A 7719-nucleotide genomic window follows, 5' to 3' on the forward strand; every position below is an offset into this window, starting at 1 on the left:
GGTGGAGGGGCAGAGGGAGAGGGAGAAGTGGAGCTCGATTCCATTATGACCTGGGCTGAAGGCAGACTAAGCCACCCAGGTGTCCCTAAGATAGACACTTGAGAAGTACCAGGTATGCAACTCATACTGTATTTTTAAAAGTGTAGCTGGCAAAATTGATTAGTGATCTCATGAATACCATTGCTTGGGGAGAGAGTAAGGTAGGTGATGTAGCAGATCCTGAAACAGGTGTGTATCCCCCTGTTAGTTTTTGGTAACCAAATCTTCCACTATAAATGTTTGGTACCAATTATTTTTTTTAAGATTTAATTATTTATTCATGAGAGACAGAGAGAGAGAGAGGCAGAGACCCAGGCAGAGAGAGAATCAGGCTCCATGCAGGGACCCCAATGTGGAACTCGATCCCAGGACCCCAGGATCACACCCTGAGCCAAAAACAGATGTTCAACCACTGAGCCATGCAGGTGCCCCAAAGAAAATCTTCTAAAAAGAGAAATTAGGGGTGCCTGGGTGGCTCAGTGGTTGAGCATTTGCCTTTGGCTCAGGTCATGATCTCAGGGTCCTGGGATTGAGCCCCAAGTTGGGCTTTCTGCTCAGCAAGGAGTCTGCTTCTTCCTCTCCCTCTGCTGCTCCCCCTGCTTGTACCCTCTCACTTGCTAGCTCTCTCTCTTTCAAATAAATAAATAAAATATTTTTTAAAAAATTTAAAAATGTATACAAATTATACATTGATACTACGATAAAATGTGATATATGCTTCTCTTCTTTCCTCCTATTCTTTTTTAAAAAATATTTTATTTATTTATTCATGAAAGACACAGAGAGAAAGGCAGAAACAAAGGCAGAGGGAGAGGCAGGCTCCCCAAGGAAAGCCTGATGTGGGACTCAGTCACCACCTAAGCTAAAGGCAGATGCTAAGTCACTGAGCCATCTAGGTGCCCCCTCCTTATTCTTGAAATCATAATATATTAGTAATTACTTTTAAATGGGTAAATATTAAATAGTATTATCATTGTGAAAAAAATGCCAAGTATTTGTGTCTGTTGTGTTTCTTGATAAATTGCTATCACCTAAAACTATGCCTGGGCAATCAGTAGATATTTTCTGAATGAATGAGTATCATTAGCTAGGTTTATAGGACTTAGATTTAAAAACAAAACAAAACAAAAAAATTCTCCAACTACGATTATCTTTTAGAGTTGTAAAATTTTCAAGCTTCAAATAAAAAGGATCACATCAATATAATGAAAACAATTTAAAAAATTTAAATTTAGATTTAATGGCTTAGTGAGAAAGTGAACTTGGATCTGATTACATATTCTAAATCAGAACCACTCAATCTGAAACATCAATTTAAAGCACAACAAATAACCTCGTTAAATTAATTGAATTGTTAGAGCGAAGTGGAAGGTTTCAGTAGTCTTGAAAAATGATGTGTAGTTTCACAGGGAAAGACATTGTAAAAGTTAAGATACTTATTTTGTAATATTTAATTGCAAGTGTCACAGCTATTGAGCTAATGCTCAGGATCTTCATTATAAAACTACTTCAAAACAAATAGTGAATATTAACAATCTTGGGACCAAAAAAGCAATATCATTGACGTCATTTTAGAATAGAGATATGTTCAGGAAATGTATATTATCCAAAATAACACAAATTCAAAACAATTTACCTCAAACAGACAAATTTCTATTATGTCCATTCTGCTAATCTTTCTAGTTCATCAAATATAGGATAAATTTTAAAAGCCCATTTAGTTCTGTCAAACTAGAAGGACTCATATAAGTGAAGAAAATCTTTTAAAATTTGTCAGTGTTTTCATAACAAATAATATCATGGAGTAGAAATAATGAATTGGAATAAACTGAACCAATTAGAGCTGTTTATATAGACACACTGTTGATTTTCATGGAAAATATAGTGTTGATTGTGGTGCTTAACCCAGGAGATACTTAGGAAGTGTCAAGTACTTAAAATGAAGCTGCTAAACATCTTAAATGCATTAGGAGATATTTCTAATTTTTATCAGATTTTTTTAATCAGCTAGTGACTCTAAATATTACTGTTTTATACTAACATTTATTAGTAATGTGGGAGGTATTCTGGGTATTTTTTAAGACTGTATTTATTTATCTTCAGAGAGAGAGGACGCATGAGAGAGCATGATTGCGGAGGGGCAAAGAAGGTGAATTTCAAGTCTACTCCATGCCAAGTACAGAGTCCAACACAGGGCTCCAGCTCACAACCCTGAGATCATGACCTGAACCAAAATCAAGAGTCGGATGCTTAACCAACTGAGTCACCCAGGCGCCCCTGTTCTGAGTATTTTAAATTTGTAAGAACTCCAAGTCTTTTTCTTTCTTTATTTCTTTTTTTGTTTTTTTTTTGTCTTTTTCTTTTTTAAGAACTCCAAGTCTTGATGACATCTTCAAGCTATAAGGAACTTTTCACGATTGATTATACATTTGCAGATTAGTAGTTCTCACCTTTTTTGTCAATGATCACATCTTACATAGGATTTTGCTTCTAGCTAACATCTCAATGGAACACTGGAGTTCTCATAGTGATATATAACAACATCCTTGTCTTAAACAAAATCTATTCAGAGTCGTGTGGTTCTGATTTTTTAAGTAGTTCCATTGTTCTCACAAGAAACTTCTATTTTTATATTGTTGTAAATTTAAAGAATTCTATTTTGTTATCTTTAATTAAATAACATGAAATATTTTAAGTATATTTTGAAACTTTGACTAGGATTGAACTCTTTTTTTAGGTAAAAGAAATACCCCTAAAATTCTCTCTCTGCTAATAGGAGTCTACAGGTAGGAGGTCTAGGTCTGTAAGGGAACTCTCCTACCAGTGGTCCTGACAACTCCCTGCATATGAAGGGATTAGAGAAAAGAAAGAACTGGAATGATTCTAAAGTTTATCTTAGGCAAATGGGTGAAAAGACTATTATTAAGTAAAAGAGTAATGAAATAATGGATTAATTCTTGGACATGATGTGGTGATGTAAAGAATTTAAATTTTTTTAAAGATTTTATTTATTTGTTTATTTGAGAGAATGAGAAACAATGTGAAACAGTGAAAGAAAGCATGAGGGTGGAGGGTAGATGGAAAGTAATATGCAGACTCCCTACAGAGCATGGAAACCAACTCAAAGTTGATCCCAGGACTCTGGGATCATGACCTGAGCCGAAGGAAGATGTTTAACCAATTGAGCCACCTAGGCACCTCAAGAATTTAAAATCTTTACCTAGTTCTCAGAAGACTGTTTTTGACTGAAATGCCATATTTGAGAGTCGTCATTTGAGAGTCGTCATTTGAGAGTCACACGTCAAAAATTGTTTCATTTGTTTTGTTTTGCTTTTCAGATAATTGATCCAATTTTGTCTTGCATTATATATCTAAGTAGAAAAATAAGTAGCAGAAAAGTCTTAATAGTAGGACACCCAAGAGAGTGACCGAGATGATTCTGTCCTGAATCATCATGTAATTTGTACATAGTAGTGCATAGAAAAATTGTGTTTGTACATAGTAATTTGTACATAGTAATTTGTACATAGTAGTACATGTAATTTGTACATAGTAGTGCATAGAAAAATTGTGTTTTTAAGGATTGAGCCTATAAAAGGGAAGTATTCAGTATAGGTCCAGTAAATAAGAGATGTCCCCAGAACTTCTCAGTATGAAAAGAAAGAATGGGTCATAGTCAGGGAAGAAAGTGATGTTGGGAATAGAGATCTGGACACAATCAAAATTCATATGGCAGACTAAATAATAAGAATTGACCATTTGATGCAAAAAGGAAGTGAGGAGCAAGTGGCTAAAACCACAAGAGAGTCATTTAAGTAAAAGACAATAATTAATTAAAGCAGTACCATGTGACCAATGAGATAGGAAAAGGAGTCTGGTGTCATAGAAACCAAATTAGGAGTTTATAAAAGTAGAGAAATAGTATTGGCTAAAACCTAATGTGTGGCATAGGGGCAAAGAAAAGTCAGGCAACAGAAAGGCAAATGAAGAAGAGTGGGTTGTGTTGATCTGCATCCTCTGTTCAGTTTTCTGGTTTATGTTTCTTTCCATTATGGCCAATTGCTGGCTCCCAGGAGACACGTGCCCAATTCTGAACCTACCCAAGCAGGATTCAGACCTAGAAACATTATATTTCCCATGGTTCTGAGACATCAATACTCCATTCTTTGATCAGATTGCTACCACCACTGAACCTAAATTTTAAAAACATAAAGTAAATACCAGGCTTCACTCAGTTTCCTTTCTCATAGAAGAAAGATGGGGATGGCTTTTCCCTTATGAGAAGTGAGAAAAAATGACATTTTATTAGCTATACAATTGTTCAACAGTTACCAGTGGGACAATGATTTGAGAAGTAGCAATGGGATAACTGGTTTCCTAAACAAAAGAATATTTGGCACGTGGTTTGGAAAGAAACCAGCTTAACTGTAAGAATAAACCTTGGGGAATAAAACTTTGGTACTGAAAATTATTCAGCAAATATAGAGTTTGAGAAAAAGTACCAAAGGAAGGGAAAATTAGTTCATTCACTTAAACAGGTGAAATTGAGCAACATTGCTTAATGTTGAGGATAATGAATTTAGATGGTAAGTAGAAAGAAAGGTAAGATTAGACTGGAGAGAGATGGAACATTTAGTCAAGAGAAGTTAAACATTACTAGAGACAAATCTATGTTTTCCGTCATGTAACCCATAAAGTTGTTCCAATATAACAAAAAGGATAGACTAGATGACTGTAGAGGAATTCCTACCCTGCAAAGCTCTCTGAATCCTTAATTTTTTTTCTTTGACCCTTAACCATGTCTCTCATACTTTTCAGAATACACAGGTAATATGAATGACCAACAGCCACAAGTTACTCGTCTCTTGCTTCATTCTAATCTATATGGTTTTTTTTTTTGTTTTTTTTTTACTAAACTCATGTCCCCAAATGGCAATAATTCTGGCATTAGTTCATTCTTTCTCATTATTAATGTCAGATAAAATAAAAATGTTGTGGCTGTTCTGCCAATATCTAGAACAGTGAAGAAATACACTAGATTTAGTCTGAGTCCAATGGGTAGAATATTATTTTACCCTATATCCCAACTTGTTTTATGTTTTAAAGGGCATGATTAACCTTCTACTTTGTTCCATACTTCTATTTAACAAAAATCTTTTTTAGTTTCCCAGGGCTGCCATAACAAAGTAGCACAAACTGATGGACATAGTAAAGACAAATGTATTATCTCATGGTTGTGGAGGCTAGAAGTCTAGAATGAAGGTGTTAGCAAAGCCATGGTTTTTCCTAAGCCTCCAGGTGAAGATTTTTACTTGCCTTGGCCAGTTTCTGTCTGACAGCCCTAGGCATTCCCTGGTCTGTAGCAGGTTCACTTCTCTCTGCCTCCATCTTCAAAAGACCATCTTTTTTTCCCTTTATGTGTGTCTCTAAATCTTTACTGGGCTTCTCCTCTCCATGTGTGTGTATGTGCATGTGTGTTTTCTTTCCTTATAGGGACACCAGTTAATTGGATTAGAGCTAACATCTATTATCTATCAAAGACACTATTTCCAAAAATGTCACATTCATGGATCCTGGGGTTAGGACTTCAATACTTATTTGATGATGATGATGATGATGATGATGATTGAAGTATATTCCTATACAATATTAGTTTCAGGAGTGCAACTTAGTGCTTTGACAATTCTATATGTTACTCAATGCCCACCATCTACACATAATAAAAAATTGAAATATGTTTAGTACTGTACATTATTACAATATTCTTGATTATATTCTCTATGCTATACTTTTCATCTTTGTGACTTATTTATTTTACAACTGAAAGTTTATACCTCTTAATCCCCTTTACCTATTTTGCCCATTCACCTACCCATCTCTGTTCTAGCAACCACTAGTTCATTCTCTGTATTTAGGAGTCTGTTTCTTTGTGTTTTTGTTTGTTTGTCTTGATTTTTAGATTCCACATATAAATGATATTATATACTCAAAAATACATTAAAAAGATCATTCACCAAGATCAAGTGGGATTTGTTCCAGGGATGTAAAGGTAGTTCAATATTAGCAAATCAATCTATGTGATACATCACATTAACAAAATAAAGAAAAAAAACATATGATCAACATATCTTTTTGAGAGACTCAATTTAACCCATAACAATTTCCCATTACCTAGGATTTTGCAATATATATTCTTCCCTCCACAACCCAAGGCTTACGATTTTGTAATATATATTCTTCCCTTCTATTTCTGAAACATCCCTAAACTGTCTTTTCCCACTCTTTTGAAGTGAGGTCCAGCTAGTTGACTGAGCACTGGTTTATGAAATGATAGTCAAAGGACCGAGTACCAATTACAATGCTGGCTGTGGAAATTTAATTTATTTTATGTTATTTATTTTATTTTATTTTATTTTATTTTATTTTATTTTATTTATTTATTTTCTTATTTTAGAAAGAGAGAGAGCAAGGGGAAGAGCAAAGGGAGAGGGAGAGAGGGAAACTCAAGCCGACTCCATGCTGAGGTCAGAGCCTGACGCAGGGCTCAGTCTCAGGATTCTGAAATCATGATGTGAGCCAGAATCAAAGCAGGCACTTAACTCATTGAGCCACACAATGACTGGAGATTTTAGAGGCCACACTTTAAATATGTGGTCTCCAAACAATGGAATTCACTTGGATCACTGACTCACATTTAGAGATAGTCTCCATGAATCTCAACATTGGAATTTGCACACATAAAAAATCAACTTTTATTTGTTAAGCCAGTGAGATGCAAATATTACCTTGACTAACATGCTCATATATATTAAGGGAAGATTTTACTTTCAAATGTTCATTATTAAATTGTTTAACACAGTATCTAAAATAAAGTACATTAAAAATACTCAATTTCATAATTCAGGGTTTTTGATATATTCACATAGCTAAACTTTTCTCAGGATTTAGCCCCTCCCCTCCCCTCTGCCACTCCCCTTCCCCTCTTCCCCCTCTCCCTTTGCCCCTCCACCCCGCCCCTCCCCTAAAAAAAAAAAAAGATTTAGTGTACACTTTTTATCCCAGTGAACAATAATTTTTAAAATGAAAAGAAGAGCACCTGGATGGTTCAGCTGGTTAGGTGTCTGCCTTCAGCTCAGATCAGAAACCCAGAGTTCTGGATTCGAACCCAAGAACCACTAGTTGGTTCCATGCTCAATGGGGAGCTTGTTTCTCCCTCTCCTGCCTCTCCCCCTGCTCGTTCGCACACTCTCTCTCTAATACATAAATATCTTTTTTTAAAAAAATGAAAAGAAACTTCTGATGAAAAATTATGTCGCAAAGTAGTTTTAATGCATTGTGAAAGCAACCTAATTTGCATATTTATTAACATAAATGATATTTAAATATCTAAAAAGTAAAAATATTACCAGACCATTTCTGACAATGGTCAATTATCAGTCTCCATCTTATTTGTTAGAAACTCTTACTTATGTATGTGTTATAGAAACATGTTTAGACTAGTATATCTGTATTCACATGTTCTTTTATACATCCATACAATGATTTGATAGATATTTTGGTGCCTGTTATGTTTAATACTCTCTGCTTGGAGTTAGGTATAGCATAATGAAACAAGAAGGCAAGTTCTAGCTTGCATTAAGTTTACAGATAATAGGAGAGATGGGAAATAAAAAAAAGGAT

At 34.8% G+C, this 7719-nt stretch overlaps 1 long non-coding RNA gene across 2 annotated transcripts in view; it reads right to left on the bottom strand.

Annotated features, from left to right (window-relative positions):
- Nucleotides 1-7181, bottom strand: part of LOC144287531 (uncharacterized) — a 146106-nt gene extending 138925 nt beyond the window's left edge. For both annotated transcript variants that reach the window (XR_013355315.1, XR_013355316.1), the window contains exon 1: nt 7136-7181. This is a non-coding gene — a long non-coding RNA (uncharacterized LOC144287531). The remainder of the gene's footprint in view (nt 1-7135) is intronic.
- Between the last annotated feature and the right edge of the window lie 538 nt (nt 7182-7719).

The sequence above is a fragment of the Canis aureus genome, chromosome 17 (genome assembly GCF_053574225.1).
Source record: "Canis aureus isolate CA01 chromosome 17, VMU_Caureus_v.1.0, whole genome shotgun sequence".
NCBI classification, from domain to species: Eukaryota; Metazoa; Chordata; class Mammalia; order Carnivora; family Canidae; genus Canis; species Canis aureus.